The sequence below is a fragment of the Tamandua tetradactyla genome, chromosome 1 (assembly GCF_023851605.1).
Source record: "Tamandua tetradactyla isolate mTamTet1 chromosome 1, mTamTet1.pri, whole genome shotgun sequence".
Taxonomy (NCBI): domain Eukaryota; kingdom Metazoa; phylum Chordata; class Mammalia; order Pilosa; family Myrmecophagidae; genus Tamandua; species Tamandua tetradactyla.
Window position 1 is genome coordinate 177,047,461 of NC_135327.1, and position 17,318 is coordinate 177,064,778.

The 17,318-nt window shown below is 39.7% G+C and overlaps 1 long non-coding RNA gene across 11 annotated transcripts in view; it reads right to left on the bottom strand.

The window, feature by feature from the left end:
* Positions 1 to 17,318, bottom strand: part of LOC143664480 (uncharacterized) — a 224,880-nt gene that overhangs the window by 74,640 nt on the left and 132,922 nt on the right. For 6 of the 11 annotated variants that reach the window (XR_013166581.1, XR_013166479.1, XR_013166572.1 and 3 more), the window contains one exon: positions 8,538 to 8,734. This is a non-coding gene — a long non-coding RNA (uncharacterized LOC143664480). Of the gene's footprint in view, positions 1 to 3,497; positions 5,330 to 7,741; positions 7,836 to 8,537; positions 8,735 to 17,318 lie in introns of those variants that run through there. The other 5 variants (XR_013166585.1, XR_013166614.1, XR_013166605.1 and 2 more) reach the window with 4 other exon arrangements.

Genomic DNA, 17,318 nt, shown 5'->3' on the forward strand with positions numbered 1-17,318 from the left:
ACAGTGGGTTCAGTGGGCCCCCGGACCCATCCTGTAGTTATTTCCCCAGTTCTGGAATGTATAATTGGCATAGACATACTGAACAACTGGCAGGATCCCCACGTTGGTTCTCTAACTCGTGCAGTGAGGGCTATTATGGTGGGAAAGGCCAAGTGGAAGCCACTAGAACTGCCCCCACCAAGCAAAATAGTAAATCAAAAGCAATACCGTATTCCTGGAGGGATTGCAGAGATTACTGCCACTCTTAAGGACTTGAAAGGTGCAGGGGTGGTGATTCCCACCACATCCCCATTCAACTCTCCTATTTGGCCTGTGCAGAAAACAGATGGGTCTTGGAGAATGACAGTGGATTATCGTAAACTCAACCAGGTGGTAACTCCAATTGCAGCTGCTGTTCCAGATGTAGTATGATTGCTTGAGCAAATCAATACATCCCCTGGTACCGGGTATGCAGCTATTGATCTGGCAAATGCTTTTTTCTTAACAGCTATTAGTAAGGACCACCAGAAACAGTTTGCTTTCAGCTGGCAAGGTCAGCAATATACTTTCACTGTCCTACCTCAGGGGTATATCAACTCTCCAGCCCTATGTCATAACCTTGTTCGCAGAGAACTTGATCATTTCTCCCTCCCACAAGACATCACACTGGTCCATTATATTGATGATATCATGTTGATTGGACCTAGTGAGCAAGAAGTAGCAACTACTCTAGATTTACTGGTAAGGCATTTGCGTGTCAGAGGATGGGAGAAAAATCCAACAAAAATACAGGGGCCTTCCACCTCAGTAAAATTTTTAGGTGTCCAGTGGTGTGGGGCATGTTGAGATATCCCTTCTAAGGTGAAGGATAAATTGCTGCATCTGGCCCCTCCCACATCCAAAAAAGAGGCACAACGCCTAGTTGGTCTTTTGGATTTTGGCGACAACATATTCCTCATTTGGGTGTGCTACTCCGGCCCATTTATCGAGTGACCAGAAAAGCTGCTAATTTTGAGTGGGGACCTGAACAAGAGGAGGCTCTGCGACAGGTCCAGGCTGCTGTGCATGCTGCTCTGCCACTTGGGCCATATGATCCAGCAGATCCAATGGTGCTGGAAGTGTCAGTGGCAAATAGAGATGCTGTCTGGAGCCTTTGGCAGGCCCCTATAGGAGAATCACAATGCAGACCCTTAGGATTTTGGAGCAAAGCCTTACCATCTGCTGCAGATAACTACTCTCCTTTTGAGAAACAGCTTTTGGCCTGCTACTGGGCCTTAGTAGAGACTGAACGCTTAACCATGGGCCACCAAGTTACCATGAGACCTGAGTTGCCTATCATGAGTTGGGTGTTGTCTGACCCACCAAGCCATAAAGTTGGGCGTGCACAGCAGCACTCTATTGTAAAGTTGAAATGGTATATACGAGATAGAGCCAGAGCAGGTCCTGATGGCACAAGCAAGTTACATGAAGAAGTGGCACAAATGCCCATGGTTTCCACTCCTGCTGCCACATTACCTTCTCTTTCCCAGACCAGAGCTATGGCCTCTTGGGGTGTTCCTTACAGTGAATTGACTGAGGAAGAGAAAACTCGAGCCTGGTTTACAGATGGTTCAGCACGATATGCAGGTACCACCCGAAAGTGGACAGCTGCAGCATTACAACCCCTTTCTGGGGTGTCCTTGAAGGACAGTGGTGAGGGGAAATCCTCCCAGTGGGCAGAACTTCGAGCAGTGCACCTGGTTGTTCATTTTGCTTGGAAGGAAAACTGGCCAGAGGTGCGTTTGTATACTGACTCATGGGCTGTTGCTAATGGTTTGGCTGGATTGTCAGGGACTTGGAAAGACCATAATTGGAAAATTGGTGACAAAGAGGTCTGGGGAAGAAGTATGTGGATAGACCTTTCTGAGTGGGCAAAAAACATGAAGATATTTGTGTCCCATGTGAATGCACACCAGAGGGTGACTTCAGCAGAGGAAGATTTTAATAATCAAGTGGATAAGATGACCCGTTCTATGGAAACCAGTCAGCCTCTTTCCCCAGCAACTCCTGTTATTGCCCAATGGGCTCATGAACAAAGTGGTCATGGTGGTAGGGATGGAGGTTATGCATGGGCTCAGCAACATGGACTTCCACTCACCAAGGCTGACCTGGCTACAGCCACTGCTGAGTGCCCAATCTGCCAGCAGCAGAGACCCACACTCAGCCCCCGATATGGCACCATTCCCCGAGGTGACCAGCCAGCTACATGGTGGCAGGTTGATTACATTGGACCACTCCCTTCATGGAAGGGGGAGCGATTTGTTCTAACTGGAATAGACATATACTCTGGATATGGGTTTGCTTTCCCTGCACACAATGCTTCTCCCAAAACTACTATCCGTGGTCTTACAGAATGCCTTATCCATCGTCATGGTATTCCACATAGCATTGCTTCGGATCAAGGAACACACTTCACAGCAAATGAAGTGCGGGAATGGGCACATGCTCATGGAATTCTCTGGTCTTACCATGTTCCCCATCATCCAGAAGCTGCTGGATTGATAGAACGGTGGAATGGCCTTTTGAAAACTCAATTACGGTGCCAACTAGGTGGCAAAAACTTGAAAGGCTGGGGTAATGTTCTCCAGGAAGCTGTGTATGCTCTGAATCAGTGTCAGATGATTCTCCCATAGCCAGGATCCATGGGTCCAGGAACCAAGGGGTGGAAATGGGTGTGGTGCCACTCACTATTACTCCTAGTGATCCACTAGGAAAATTTTTGCTTCCTGTCCCTGCTACCCTGAGTTCTGCTGGTCTATAGGTTTTAGTTCCAAAACGGGGTGTGCTTTCTCCAGGAGAAACAACAGTGATACCACTGAACTGGAAGTTAAGATTGCCAGCTGGCCACTTTGGGCTACTTATGCCTCTGGATCAACACACCAAGAAGGGGATTACATTATTGTCTGGGGTAATTGACCCTGACTATCAGAAGTAAGTAGGACTACAACTACATAATGGAGGTAAAGAAGAGTTTTCTTGGAATATAGGAGATCCCCTGGGGTGTCTATTAGTACTACCATGCCCTGTGATTAAAATCAATGGAAAACTGCAACAACACAATCCAGGCAGGACCACTAATGGCTCTGAGACTTCAGGAATGAAGGTTTGGGTCACCCCACCAGGCAAAGAACCACGGCCAGCTGAAGTGCTTGCTGAGGGGAAAGGGAACATGGAATGGGTAGTGGAAGAAGGAAGTGATAAATATGAACTTCGACCACGTGATCAGTTACAGAAACGAGGGCTGTAATGCTGTTTTGTTTGTGTTATACTATTTAAGTTGTAAGATATCAAGTTTAAGAATGAATGTTGCCCAAGGATTTGCACGCTATTCTGGAGAGATTTAATGTGTTTCCAGTTATATGCAGGACAGTTGAGTATTGTCAGGTAAAAGAAAAAATGTGTGCTTATTTGTTTTCATTTGGAAATTAAGTATGGTCTAAGGTGATATATATATCATATATATATATATATGTGCCAAGTTGACAAGGGGTGGACTGTCATGGTTAGGGACAGGTGTCAACTTGGCCAAGTTGTGGTACCTGTTCATCTGATTGGGCAAGCGCTGGCCTGTCTGTTGCAATGAGGACAGTTCATAGGATTAGGTCATGATCACATCAGCTACATCCACAGCTGATTCCATTTGTAATCAGCCAAAGGGGAGTGTCTTCTGCAATTAGTGATGCTAAATCCAATCATGGGAAGCCTTTTAAGGAGGACTCGGAGGAGACAGGTTGCATTCCTGCTCTGGCTGGTGAGCCTCTCCTGTGGAGTTCATCCAGGCCATCCATTGGAGTCATCGGCTTCGCAGCCTGCCCTGTGGATTTTGGACTCTGCGTTCCTACGGTCACGTGAGACACTTTCATAAATTTTATATTTGCAAGTGTTCCCTGTTGATTTTGTTTTCTCTAGAGAACCCTAACTAATAGAGTTATTAAGGTTAATGTCTTCATTTTGACGGTTATGATGTAATTATATTTAGGAAAAAATACTCGTTTGCTGGAAAAACACACTAAAGGACTGGAGGGTAATGGAGTATCACGTCAGCAAATAACTCATTTTCTCAAGGAAATGAAGTTCTTTGTACTAGACTTGCAATCATATCTGAAATTATCTCAAAAGAAAAGAACAGGAATAATAGCTAATTGAGAATACAAAAGGCAAACTAGATTTCTACCAGAATTTAAAAGAAATGAATTGTGGAAAAATATCACATATTCATTTTTAAAATCAATTTTGTTTTTTATATTTAATATAAAGAATTAACAAATAAAAAGATCTGCCCTTTTCGGGAAATCAATTTGTAAAAGATGGAAAAATTGCTAACTGGGATGTAATGTGCATAAATCCTAGTGAGTTATAAAACTTGTTTGAGTAGTGCTCAGTTAAGTACTGTACAGAATACAAAGGTGATGCTGAGAGGGACAGAAAAACAGCTTAGTCATTCCTGTAATGTGTTAAGAAAGTAATTAAAAACTTTTTTAAAGCTTCTACTTATGGAAAACTGTATTGGTTTCTGCATGTGCTCTTTCCTATTCATTGCGATATTACACCCAAATACAATCTTATCAAATGTTTAATTGTTGGCCGAGTTCCCAACACCATGACTTTGCATGAATGTCTGACTCATTCTGTGCTTGGATTTGGGGCTTTGGCTGTCTTCCTGTATAAGACACATTTTTTGACACAACACAATAGCTGTGGAGTATAAGATAGGGGACAAGTTTCTGAGAAACAAAAATATCTACAAGCTCCAGCTTATTCTTTCTCTTAACAATCTCTTTTACCCGGTGCTAGTCACTATAATAAAACAACATACACATCACCCATACATATTCTTCAGAATAAATAAAGTATCAACTATCTTCTTAAAAGTACAGAAACATAAATAAGCAGATAAATTTGCTATAAATATAAACAAATTAGCACATTGGTGAAGTTGAAAATCACAACTTTTTCTATAGTAATATTTCCACATCTGTCAAAATACAGTTCCTTCTCTTTGAACTGCCTCAATTCACATAGCTCCAGTAGACTTTGAAGTGCCTCAGTTTACATAGTTCCAGTAGAGACTCTTCGTGTAATCGGCTCTCTCCACATTCTGGGCATAAAGGGCAAAACTCTTTGGAGCTAGTCCTAAAATCCTTGACACTCTGCTTCCATATCCTTAATTTTTGCTTGAGCTTTCAGAGGAAAAAATCGATCTCCAGGAAACAAATCTCTCTATAACTTTTGCCCACTCTTCTGATTCCAAGGCAATGAGGGTATACCTTTTAGTCTTTCAGCTTTGCTTGATTTACAAATAGTTAATATTCTAAAACAGAAAATTCTGCTGTAATTATTGTGTTCTAATATGTTGTAATTTACTTTAGTTCTATTCCTAAGCTGAAAACCAAGTTGAGGGTTTGCTGAAAACCAAGTTGAGGGTTTTAAACACTGACTTGATCGTCATTATCTATGCAACATCAACAATTACGAATCAACCAAATATAAAGCAGCAGACCCCAATGAACTTCAAGATCATGTCACTCTATTCCGCCCTGCTCGTGTGGAGGAGGCCCAGATGGAGGATTAAGTCAGTGCCAGCCACTGACGTAGCTCTGAAACAAATGCACAGTTGTGGGCCTTCGGCTGATTTAGAAATGATGCAGCTGATTTAGGAGGTTCAGCTTGAACTAATTAGTCCAGAAATGAAGAGTTCCAAGGTTGTGGGACCTTGGAGATGCTGAAGATCTTACACCAGATCCTCAACATCACAGCCTGGCTAATGCCCACATACTTCTGGTAATCAGACCTTCACTTTTCTCAGATAGTATTTAGAAAAAAATTGTTTGTAGAGGAGTCTTTCTTACATTAAGCTAAAATGTGCCTTCCTATATCTTCCACTGATAGATCTCAATTCTGTGACAACATAGGACAGGCTTTATCCTTTTTCCTCCTGAAAGCCTTTCAAACATTTGCTGTGTCTATTAAATTCCTCCTGGTTATCCAATTGCTTTTGGTAAATATTCCCACGTGCCTTCAATCAAAACAGTTTAAAATTGGCATGGTTTTGAAGTTAATACTTGTAGCTTTAACAGAGGGACAGGAAAGCTCCAGCTAAACCTATGGGACATCAGCACAATGGTAGAGTCGTTCTGAGATGAAGGTCCTATCAACAGTGTTGCTAATTTAAAATTCACTGTTGTTAGTTTACTCAGGAGTGAACTAGGCAATGATCCATAATAATCTAGTTCAGAACAAACTGATAGATACTTAAGTCTAAATTATACTACTGTTCTGAGAGATGTGTCGGTCAAGTAGACGGGAACATGTGTGTATCTGCTGCTTATGCCTGATTGTTTCACTAGAAAGAAAGTTTTGGGAAAATTTGAAAATTAAGTTTGTGTCATTTAAGTTCACAACAGAGCATAAGAGCTGAGCACACCTGCATATGCTTGCTGGCCAGTGAGAGAATTGTTTCCATAGTACTTGAGGGTATGACAATTTTTGAATGAGTGATTTTCCTTTATCAATATTCTTTATCAGCCTCAAAATCTTCTATCATGGCATTTCTGTATTTAGCAGTAAGGGTATACTGTTAAAAAATCTTTGCTCTAAATTCAGTGAGTGTTTATTAAGTGAATGACTAAATAAATCAATTAGAAATTGGGATAGGACAAGGTTAGTTGAAATCTGAAGGAATAGAGTATATTTTTTATTAGTTTGTTAATTACTTCATTAATATTTTAAAAGCAACATTTAAACTTATCTTTCAGAGGAATAAATTGATTCTGAGAGAAAGAGGCAGGATATCCTTTTTTATTGGTTTCTATTGAAGAAGGTGGAATTTCTGATGTCTTCCCTATCCAACTCTATAATTGTACCACATGGGGCTCTGTAGGTCCTGTGCTCTGTCTACAGTGGAGAAAGGCTTCAAAGGAAGCCTGGATGCATGGTCCCAGTATTCTGGATAAATAAGGAGGTGAGGACATCTGCTAAGATTGGGGCAGTTGAAATGTGGTAAGGGATTTCAGGGACTGGGGAAGGCTTACAAATGTTTCTATGTGGAATGCCCCAAAGAGTTAACCAAGGATGAGAAGAAGGAGAGGAGAGAAGCCTTAAGGTTTCTGGATAAATAAGGAGGTGAGGACATCTGCTAAGATTGGGGCAGTTGAAATGTGGTAAGGGATTTCAGGGACTGGGGAAGGCTTACAAATGTTTCTATGTGGAATGCCCCAAAGAGTTAACCAAGGATGAGAAGAAGGAGAGGAGAGAAGCCTTAAGGTTACAGTTTTCGAATCTGAATTTGAGTCAGTACGCAGAGTTTTGTAACTTTCTGTAGGAGTACCTGGCTGCCCAGAGGAAAGAGTCAAAAGTTTCACAACATCTAGCACTGAGAATTGACAAGGCAGTCAAGAAGAAATGATTCCAGGAGACATTTTTTCACTAAAGTAACTGCTCTTGAAATAGGAAATGCTTCAGGGCAGTTGGGCAGGGAATGTTTCAAAGCAGGTGGAAACTACCTTCCTATACATACATGTACAGAATGGCTACAGTCAACGAGAGTACCCTGTCATCTCCCCTATTGCACAGTTATAGTCACCTCCAGCTCATATTTGTATGAGTTCAGCATCCTTTGTCCTCATCAGAATGAACTCCCTATGTTTTCTAGCCGTTGTTAATTACTTTGCTGATTCACACTTTTAAGTGTGAGGCTCCTAGTATAATTTATCAATTACCTTACCTGATGGTCAGGTATACAACTAGTGGATAGTTTAGTTGGGACTCTGCTGCCACCAAATGGTCCTTGGTCACATCACACATCCATGTTATCTAGGCTATGAAGAAAGCAATTAAAACCAAAATAAAACTGGAAGATTTGGACATAAGTTTTCAAGGGCTCTGGAGTTTATAATGATGGTAAGGAAAAAAAATAGTAGGTATGTGAAAGACAGAAGAAGTAGAGTTTATGGTCTAAGAGAATTTCAAAGTTTGTGATCTAAAGATGCAGGAGTATTAAAAGAAGATAATACGAAAGCGGTGGCCATGATTATGTGTAGATAAAATATACTGCAAAAGAAGTACACTGAAGTTGTAGGTCAAAATCATCAGGGCCAGGTTTTTGGAAGGCACCTTCACATTCTCCCTGCAAGACATGAATGCTTACATGTTATGGTACATGTTTTTGTTTTAGTAATTTTTTTTTTTTTTTAACATTGCAGGCACCGGAAATTGAACCCAGGTCTCTGACATGGCAGGCGGGAATTCTGCCACTGAGCCATTGTTGCACCACCCTCAGTAATATTTTTATCTCTACAATTCCCAGTCCATTGTCTAGAAAACTGTTTGAATTGACTTGAATGATAAAATATCACTATTCATGATAGTAGGTGATGGAGTGGAGACTACAACTGGGAACTAGCTGAGGTATACTTAAATGAAATATAATTTCAAATACTTGGCTTTCTCCAGTCAAGTAATTATTTTTAACCTTTCATTGACTGTTCAACAAATATCCACTCTGGCAAATCTTCCCATACCTGGTACTATGAGTTTTCATGTATATTCTGCTAAGGCAGGAAAATATCATGGATGTTTCTGTGGGTTCATTGCTTGAAACAAGGCACCATATTCAGCAGTACCCTTCTCACCATTCTTGCCATTTATTCTCTACTGTGAACTTTCTGTAAACCAGGTTTTCATCCAGGAGACTTAATCCAAGGTTCATGAAGATCCCCTGAAATCAAAAGCAAAAATTTGTATTTGTGAACCCATGTCAATTTTCTCTCATATATTCTTTTAAATTTAATTATTTAAGGAATACATGACCCATGAAAGAAAAAGAGCCCTTATATAACGCAGTTTGACTTCCTTTAATCTCAGGGAAGTTTCTGTATCATCCAAAACCTGCCTTCTCTTCCATATTTTTGAAGTTTGTAAATACTTTTGGGATTTAGTTATTCCACTCTTTCATGTGACTACCAGGAAGTTCAGAATTCCTGTATATCTGCTTCCTGGAAACAAATTGGTGTAGGACATGGGTAACTTGGCTCTCAACCACACTGTCATCCATCAGCTGGGTCTTTGGCCAACCCAGGAGGATTTCCTTCTTTACTCTCCAAAGGCTGGAGGATATCCAGAGATTTTTTTTTTCATTCCTTACTCAAGGACTCTACATTTCTACATTCTGAGAGGACACATTAAATCATGTGCTTGAGTCACTCCTCCTAAACCTCTGAATGATAATCTTGATGAGATGGACATGTCCTTAGAAACACGTAAACTACCTACACTGACTCCAAGGAAACAGAAGATCTCAAGAAGCCAATAACAAATAAATAAATTGAATCAGTAATCAAAAACCTTCCAGCAAGGGGGAACATTACTACTGACCCCACAGAAATAAAAGAGATAATAAGAGGATACTATGAGCAACTATATGCTAACAAACTAGACAAACTTAGATTAAAGGACAACTGTCTAGAAACACTTGAACAACCAACATTAACTTGAGAAGAAATAGACTACCTTGACAAACCAATCAAAAGTAAAGAGATTGAATCAGTCATAAAAAACTTCCCAAGAAAAAAAGTCCAGGAGCAGATGGCTTCACATGTGAATTCTACCAAGCTTGCAAGGAACAATCAGTAACAATATTGCTCAAACTCTTCAAAAAATTGAAGAGGAGGGAAAGCTAACTAATTTATTTTATGAAGCAAAAATCACCCTAATATCAAAATAAGACAAGGATACTACAAGTAAATAAAATTACAGACCAATATCTTTAATGAACAGATGCAAAAATCCTCAACAAAATACCTACAAATTGAATCCAGAAGCACATTAAAAGAATTATACACCGCGATCAAGTGGATTTTATTCCAGGTATGCAAGAGTGGTTCAACACAAGAAAATCAATTAATGTAATACATCATATCAACAAATCAAAGGGGAAAAGCCACATAATCATCTTGATTGATGCAAAGAGGGCATGTAACAAATTTCAGCATCCTTTCTTGATGAATACACTTAAAAAGGATAGGAATAAAGGGAACTTCCTCAACATGATAAAGGGAATAAATATATGAGAAACATAGAGCTAACATCACACTCAATGGGGAAAGACTGAAAGCTTCCCCTCTAAGATCTAGAACAAGACAAGGATGCCCACTGTCACCATTGTTAGTCAACATTGTGCTGGAAGTTCTAGCAAGAGCAATTAGGCAAGAAAAAGAAATAAAAGACATCCAAATTGGAAAGGAAGAAGTAAAACATTCACTGTTTGCAGCTGACATGAAACTATATGTAGAAAACCCTGAAAAACCTACAACAAAGTTAACTGTAATGGAGCTCAGCAAAGTGGCAGGAGTCAAGATCAACACCAAAAATCAGCAGTGTTTCTCTACACTTGTAATGAACAATCAGGAGGAAATCAAGAAAAAAATTCCGTTTACAATTTGCAACCAAAAGAATTATTCTCAATTTTTAGGAATAAATTTAACCACAGACATGAAAGACCTATACGTAGGAACTACAAGAAATTACTAAAAGAAATCAACAAAGACCTAAATAATGGAAGGACGTACTGTGTTGATGGACTGGAAGACTAAATATAGTGAAAACGTGAATTCTACTCAAAACAATTTATAGATTCAACGCAATACCAATAAAAATCCCAACAACTTACTTTGCAGAAATAGAAAAACCAATAATCAAATTTATTTGGAAGGGCAGGGTTCCCCAAATAGCTAAAATCATCTTGGGAAAGAAAAATGAATGGGAGGTCTTACACTATCTAATATTACAAATCTACAGTTGTCAAAACAGCTTGATACTGACATAAAGATAGATTTATTGATAAATGGAGTTGAATTGAGAGTTCAGAAATAGACCTCTCATCTATGGACAATTGATTTTTTTAAAAATATTTTTATTGATAAAACAACATACAAACACAAACATTCTTAACATATAAACATTTCATACATGATGTACAATCAATGGCTCACAACAGCATCACATAGTTGTGTATTCATCACCAGAATCATTTTTAGAACATTTGCATCACTCCAGAAAAAGAAATAAAAAGAAAAATCTCATACATACCATACCCCTTACCCCCCCCATTGATCACTAGTTTTTCCATCTACCCAAAAAATTTTAACCTTTGTTCCCCCTATTATTTGTTTATTTTTTATCCATATTTTTTACTCATCTGTAAAGGTTTTCACAATCACGCAGTCACATTGTAAATGTTACATCTTCATACACTCTTCTTCAAGAAACAAGGCTACTGGAACACAGTTCTAAAGTTTCAGGTACTTTCCTTTAGCCACTCAAATACACCATAAACTGAAAAGGGATATCTACACAATGCATAAGGATAAACTCCAGGATAACTCTTGACTCTGTTTGAAATCTCTCAGTCACTGACTCTTTATTTTGTTTCATTTCTCTCTTTCCCCTTTTGCTCACAACAGTTTTCTCAATCCCTTGATGCTGGATTCCAGCTCATCCCAGGGTTTTTGTCCCATGTTGCCAGGGAGATTTACACCCCTTGGAGTCATGTCTCACATCGGGGGTGGGGGGAGGGCAATGGGTTCACTTGCTGTGTCAGCTTAGAGAGAGAGACCATATATGAGCACAAACCCACTCAACTTGGACAGAGAAGCCTCTTCAATAAATGATGCTTAGAGAAATGGATATCCATACCCAAAGACTGAAAAGGGACCCCTATCTCATACTTTATACAAAAATAAACTCAAAATGGATCAAAGACCTAAACATTAGAGCCAAGACCATAAAACTCTTAGAAGAAAATGTAAGGAAATATTTTAAAGATCTTGTGGTAGGAGGTGGTTTCCTAGACCTTACACCCAAAGTGCAAGCAATGTAAGAAGGAATAGATAAATGGGGTCTCCTCAAAACCGAATACTTTTATGCATTGAAGGACTTTGTCAGGAAAGTAAAAAGGCAGCCTATGCAATAGGAGACAATATTTGGAAACCATATTTCCAATAAGCATTTAGCATCCAGACCATATAAAGAGATTCTACAAGTCAACCACAAAAAGTCAAAGAACCCAATTTAAAAATAGGCAAAAGACATGGATAGACAATTTTTTTAAGGCAGAAATACAAAGATGCAAAAGTATGTGAGAAGATGCTCAACTTCACTAGCTACTAGGGAAATGAAAATCAAAACCACAAAGAGATACCATGTCATGCTGACTAGAATGGCCATTGTCAAAAAAAAAAAAAAAAAAAACCCAAAACACTACGAGTGCTGGAGAGGATATGGAGAAAGAGGAACAATTATTCACTGTTGATGGGAATATAGAATAGTGCAGCCACTCTGGAAGGCAATCTGTGGTTCCTCAGGAAGGAAAGTATTGAATTGCCGTATAATCCAGCAATCACATTACTAGGTATATACTCAGAAGAACTGAAAGCAGGGACATGAATAGATCTCTGCACACTGATGTATATAGTGGCATTATTCATGATTGCCGATAGATGGAACAGTCCAAATGTCTATCAACTGATGAGTGGATAAACAAACTGTGAGATATATATATATATATATATATATATATATATACACATATATACCATCATATATATATATATATGATGGAATATTAGCAGCTGTAAGATGGAATAAAGTCATGATGCACGCAACAACATGGGTGAATGTTGAGGACATTATGTTGTGTGAAATAAGCCAGAAGCAAAAGGACAAATACTACATGGTCTCACTAATATGAAATAACTATAATGAGCAAAATTGTGAGAGTTAAATTTGAGAACACAGGTTATCACGAGATAGAAAGAGGGTAGAGATTGGGCATTTGATGCTTAAGGAGTAAAGAAGATTGATTGTACAGGTTCAGAAATGGATAGCACAGTATTGTAAGTACAATGAACAAAGCGGGGAATGAATAAAGTTGAAAGAAGAAGGCTAGGGGGCATATATGGCAACAGAAGAAAAGATAGAGGATACAAACTGGGGCCATATAACTTAGCAAAGCCTAAAATGGATAATGACAGTGGTTAATTGTACAAATATAAATTTTTATATGAAATGAGAACAAATGTATATCACTCTTACAAGGTGTTAAAAATGAGATGGTGTTTCAGTTTGCTAAAGCTGCCAGAATGCAGTATAGAAGAAATGTATTGACTTTTAAGGGGATTTATTAAGTTACAAATTACAATTCTAAGGGTGTGAAAATGTCCAAATTAAGACACCAACAAGAGGATACCGTCAGGATGAAAGGCAGCTTGCATCCGGGTTCCTCTGAGCATGGGAAGGCACATGGTGATGTCTGCTCCCCTCCTCTCCTGGCTTCACGCAGCTCTCTCAGCTTCTGGCGTCTCCAGGCATTTTTCTTCTGCATCTTCCAAATGTCTGTGTCTTCTCCAAAATGTCCCTCTCTTAAGGATCCCAGTAAGTAGATTAATGCCCACCTTGACTGGGTGGGGTCACATCTCCATGGAAACAACCTAATCAAAAGATCCCACCCACAATGTTTGCCCCCACAATGTTGGATTATAAGAGCATGGCTTTTCTGGGGAACATAACAGTTTCAAACCAGCACAGATGGTATATGGAAGAAATACTATTAACACAAACTAGGGTCTATAGTTGTCAGTAACATTGTAATATTAATTCATTAATTGTAACAAAGGCAATATGCCAAGGCTAATTGTCCTTAAGAGGGGGATATAAAGGCGGGTATGTTTTTTCTCCTGTTCTTTTTTCTTTTTGAAAGAAATGGATATGTTCTCATATACATGGTGGTGGTGAATGCATAACTATGTGATTATACCAGGAACCACTGATTCTACACTTAGGATGGGTTTTATGGTGTGTAATTAAAGTTGTTTAAACAAATAGAAAACTACAAGTGCTGGAGAAGATGTGGAGAAAGAGGTGTACCTAGTCACTGCTGACAGAGAAGTAGAATTGTGCAGCCCCTCTGGAGGTCAGTGTGGTGGTTCCTAAGGAAGTTAAGTGTAAAATTTACATATGATCCCACAATCCTGTTACTAGTTATATACTCAGAAGAACTGAAAGCAGGGACACAAATGGACATTTGTACACCAGTGTTTATGGTGGTATTATTCACGATTGCCAATGTATGGAAGCAACCCAAGGGTCCATCAACTGAGGAACAGAAGAGCAATCTGTGATGTGCACATATGATGGAATATTGTGCAGCTGCAGAAAGGAATGAAGTCATGAGGCTTAAAACAAGGTGAATGAATCTTGAGGACATTATACTGAGCAAAATAAGCCAGAAACAAAAGGACAAATATTGTATGGTCTCACTAATATGAACTACGTTTAATGACCAAACATTGAGAGTTAAATCTGAGAGCACAGGCTATCAGGAGATAGAACATAGGCAGAGATTGAGCAATCAATGATTAAGGAGTATAGAATGTTCAATAAGGTTCATTATAAAGGTTTGGAAATAGATAGCATTATACTGTGTGATGGCAGCATAATACTGTAAGTATAAGAAACAAAGCTGAGTGTGAGTATGGTTGAAGAGGAAGGCTAGGGTCATGTATGTCACCGGAAGGAAAGTTACAGGCTAAAAACTGGGACTGTATAACTTAGCACAACTCAGAATGGGCAATGGTGGTGGTTAATTGCATAAATAGAGAACGTTCTTACATGAGCTACATACAAACATACACATACAAACATACAAAGTGTTAATAATAGGGTGTTATATACGGAAAATATAATCAAAGTAAGCTAAGGTTTGTAGTTAACAATAACACTGTAATAATCTTCCATTAATTGTAACAAAGGCTGTATACCAAAGCTAAACATCAATAATAGTGGATATACACAGTATGAGTTTTATTCCTTTGGAAGAAATGAGAATGTCCTTATATTGACTGTAATTGATAATTGCATAAACTTTGTGATTATACCAAGAGCCACTGATTGTGCATCTAGGATGGATTGTATGGTGTATGAATAAAACTCTTTACAAAAATAAAAAACTTCCTAACAGGGTGGACCATGGTGGCTCAGCAGGTAGAGTTCTCGCCTGCCATGCCGGAGACCCGGGTTCAGTTCCCGGTGCCTGCCCATGCAAAAAAAAAAAAAAAAAAAAAAACCCAAAAACTCCTAGCAAAGTAAAGTCCAGGACCAGATAATTTCACAGGGGGAATCTTACCAAACATTCCAAATAGAATTTACACTAATTGTTTTAGTCTGCCAAAGCCAGAGATAGATTGACTTTTAATAAAAGGAGATTTATTTAGTTAAAATCTTATAGTTCTTCAGAGGAAAGTTCATCTGAAGTTCTCTCCTATACAGGAAGGCACATGGTGGACATCTGCTGGCATTCACTCCTGGCTTCTGGGTTCCAAGAACTTTCCCCAGGTTGATTCCTTTCTGTACCTCCAAGCATCTGCACTGAGCTGCAAATGCTAAGAGGATGTATGCTGAGCTGTTTGGGATATGCTGCATTGAGCTCTCTTTTGACTGCTCTCTTTTAAGCCTCCAGCTAATTAAACATCACTTACTGCAGACGGCATTCCCCTTAGCCAGGTGCAGATGTAATGAGCCATAGATGAGTTTCACATGCTAATGGTTCAAGTCCACAACGACAGAACTAGGCACCATCACCTGCCCAAGTTGATACCTGAGCCTTACTAACACATGTCCACCCCTTGTCAACTTGGCAACTATACACAGCACCTTAAACCATACTTAAAAGGCAAAAGTTCTCTTTTGGATCTAGACCTGTGAAACTCAAAAAAAGTTACCTGTTGCTAATATGCAAAGGTGGGGCAGTCATAGCATACATGTTTTCATTTCCATAGGGAGAAACTGGAAGGAACACAGGAGGCATAAGACCCAAACAGTTCTGAAAACCTGCAGGGAAAACTCCATTGGATTTAAAATTCTGAGAGTCCATTTATCTTCAGGGCTTTAAAAAACGGCAATCCCCCTCTTTCCAGGGGTCTATGCAGTGGTCTTGCTCTCTCCAAACACTGGGGTGGTTGCAATCTTGGGGGACATTGGGGAGACCACCTTTTTCTTGATTCCACCCTCTCCAAGCTTTGAGGAAGCACCCAGGATCTCTGCCATCTCCAGGGCACACACACTGAACCTCTCCAGAATAATCAGGTGCAACCAGGCTCCCTCCAATTCCCAGTTTATGGGCTCCACCCTCTCTAATGCCTGGGGTGGCACAACTCCTCCTGAGCAATGAAGTGGAAGACCCACCCCCTGCTCCCAGGGCAAATTCTCTTTCCACATATATATGGGTGGGTCTGCTCTCCTGGCCTGAGTGTTTCTGGCTGCAGACCCTAGCTTCCAAGGTTCTTACTCTGCAAACTACAATTTGTCCCTTTTCTGTCCTCCTTTGTCCATACTGGCAGTGATTCTGTTTACACCAACCGTTTCTTCAAAGCAATTCAGGCCTTCTCTATCAAGCTCCTCACAGTTCCTCCAAAATCTTCCCCTTATCCATCCAAAAAAAAAAAAAAAAAAATCCAACATATCTGGTATTTGTAAACTGCAGCAGCATCCCAATTCTCTGGTACCAAACTGTTTCAGTCTGCCAAAGCTGCCATAATGCAACACACCAGAGATGGGTTGGCTTTTAATAAAAGGGGATTATTTAGTTAAAAACTTATAGTTCCTCAGAGGAAAAGAGGCTAACTTTCATCTGAGGTTCTCTCTTACACAGGAAGGCACAGGGTGATGTCTGCTGACCTCTCCTGGCTTCTGGGTTCCAACAGCTTTCCCTGAGGTGATTCCTTTCCACACCTCCAAATACCTGGGCTGAACTGCAAGTGCTGAAAGGATGTATGCTGAGCTGCTTGGGCTGTGCTGCATTGAGCTCTCTTCTGACCTCTCTCTTTTAAGCCTCCAGCTGGTTAAGTTAAACATCACTCTTTGTGGAAGTCACTCCCCTTAGCCGATTGCAGATGTAGTCAGTCACATGCTAATGGTTCAAGTTCACAGCAACAGAACTAGGCATCATCATCTGGACATGTTGACACCTGAACCTAACTATCATACTAATCCTCTTCAAACTCTGCCAAAAAATTGAAGAGGAAGGAACACTCCCTAAGTCATTCTATGTAGCCAACATTACACTCATACCAAAGCCAGATAAAGATACCACAAGAAAAGAAAACTACAGGCCAATAACTCCGTTATAAATCCTGATTTAAAAATCCTCAACAAAATACTAACAAACTGAGACGAACCATACATCAAAAAAGCTATACACTATGATTGAGTTGAATCTTCTCAGATATGCAAGGGTGGTTCAACATAAG